At 32.3% G+C, this 2099-nt stretch overlaps 1 long non-coding RNA gene across 1 annotated transcript; it reads right to left on the bottom strand.

Moving 5' to 3' along the window:
* Positions 1-908: 908 nt before the first annotated feature.
* Positions 909-1457, bottom strand: LOC136977134 (uncharacterized). The gene is made up of 2 exons (XR_010881042.1): positions 1105-1457; positions 909-1030 (listed from the first exon to the last, which is right to left on the bottom strand). It is a non-coding gene; the product is annotated as an uncharacterized lncRNA (long non-coding RNA).
* Positions 1458-2099: the final 642 nt, after the last annotated feature.

Genomic DNA, 2099 nt, shown 5'->3' with positions numbered 1-2099 from the left:
GAGTAGCACTAATCACAAAAATTTTAAATCTCGTACGATAACATGTATGAGTAGCACTAATCACAAAATTTTCTCGTACGATAACATGTATGAGTAGCAGTAATCACAAAATTTTCTCGTACGATAACATGTATGAGTAGCACTAATCACAAAATTTTTGAGTAAATACATTTATAAGTTAGTTGATAATAATTTTTCGGAGTAACTTACCATTCGACGGTGTCCCGTTCGATATAATTTTTAGATCGCAGAGTAACTTGCCATTCGACGGTGTCCCGTTCGATATTAATTTAAGTGTTAGAAATTATTTTACTTTGTCGAGTAAATAATTTTTAGATCGCGAAATTTTTGACTTACCTTCTCGAGTAAATAACACACGCGTTTATAAGTTCGATATTAATTTAAGTGTTAGAAATTATTTTACTTTGTCGAGTAAATAATTTTTAGATCGCGAAATTTTTGACTTACCTTCTCGAGTAAATAACACACGCGTTTATAAGTTCGATATTAATTTAAGTGTTAGAAATTATTTTACTTTGTCGAGTAAATAATTTTTAGATCGCGAAATTTTCAGAGTAAGTTGGTTGACTTACTTTTGATATAATGTACAGATCACAAAATTGTTAAGTAAATAAATTTTCACCTTTTATAAATAATTTTTATTTATCAAGTATGGTAGAATTTATTTTATCTAGTCAACTTGCTAAGTGGAGCGCTAAACAAATTGACTAGGTAAAATAAATTTGTATTACAAAGAAATTTAAATCGCCTCGTCCCAGCGAAGACGTCTTCGTTCCACTCGATTGAGGATGGTTTCTTATCTACAAATAAATATTATTTGAGTACATATAGTAATTGCATACAAAACAATATTCGGATTCGTTTTGTGGCTCATCTGTAAGTTTTCTAAATAAATATATTATTTTAAAATAAGCACCCATCTGTAAGTTTTATCTAGAAAACATCTTTGTAAATTATTTTACTCACCATTAGCGGGCACGATTTTTTCTCGGAGAATACATTTAAAGAGCTAAACAGGAGAATAAAAATATTTTAAACAATGGTTGTCAGCGGTTTTAACTAAATAAATAAAAGTTAATTTACACAATGCTTCAAAATTATTGGTTTGAAGCCGATGCTCGAAAAGTTCTCGGCCACAACCGGGCCGCGTCCGGGTGATCCCAGGGATCTGGCGTATCCCCGGTATCTCCTGGCCACCGAGGAGGCACTATCTCCTCCTCGGCCCACCATTCCGCATAGCCGCCTGTTCGCTCGGCATCGGCACTTTTTATAGTTTTTTTTACTAATTTCAGCATGTCTCTCTTCACCCTCTTGTCTTCATTCTGTATATAAATGATCTTATTGTTTAAATTAATATAAATATTTTATCGCGTTGTGTGTATAGAAATAAATTATCTAACCGTCTTTCCTGCTGTAATTGTCGTAGTTATAAAATTCGAATTATATACTTCTCTCCACAAGTCACCCGCTATTTTTTTTCCCCCGCGGAAGGACTATTATTTCGGAATATTGAGATTTTTCAACTCTTTTTATAGCCTGCTCCACGCAGTTTCGATCAACTGTGTCTCTATTCTAAACATTTTATTTAAAATTATTTTTAATAAAAATAATAAAACGCTTACCATTATCAAGATGACTGTTGAGCTTACCATTGTCAAGATGAAATTCGGAGCTGTGAAACTCCTTGGTTTGCGCAATTATTTATACTCATTTTATTTTCCTTTAGGTTAATTTTTTATTGCGTTGTATATTAAATATTCTTCCTTGTACAATTTATCATTCTCGAACACGCTAAAGTTATTTCCGTAAACAAGATCTATGTTTCTCACGGGCTAAATTCTGGTATGTCAGATATTTATTTTTGTTAATAAGGTCTTCGCAACTGCTACAAAAATGAAAGGAAATTACCCTCCAAATAAGAAAGGCTTTGATGCCATGAACGAGTATTTGCAGGGAAAATGTCTAATGTTTTTAAAAAAAGGCGATATGTATTATTAGAAAGCGAGCTTTCAAAGGATAGTTGAAAATATTGTGCGTGGAAGAGAATGATATTACGCGAGTAATTTATGATGATCACT

This window comes from Centruroides vittatus, unplaced genomic scaffold (assembly GCF_030686945.1).
Source record: "Centruroides vittatus isolate TY-2023 unplaced genomic scaffold, ASM3068694v2 contig_444, whole genome shotgun sequence".
Classification (NCBI taxonomy): domain Eukaryota; kingdom Metazoa; phylum Arthropoda; class Arachnida; order Scorpiones; family Buthidae; genus Centruroides; species Centruroides vittatus.
Note: the sequence above shows the minus strand (reverse complement) of the source record. Positions and strands in the feature narration are given on the sequence as shown.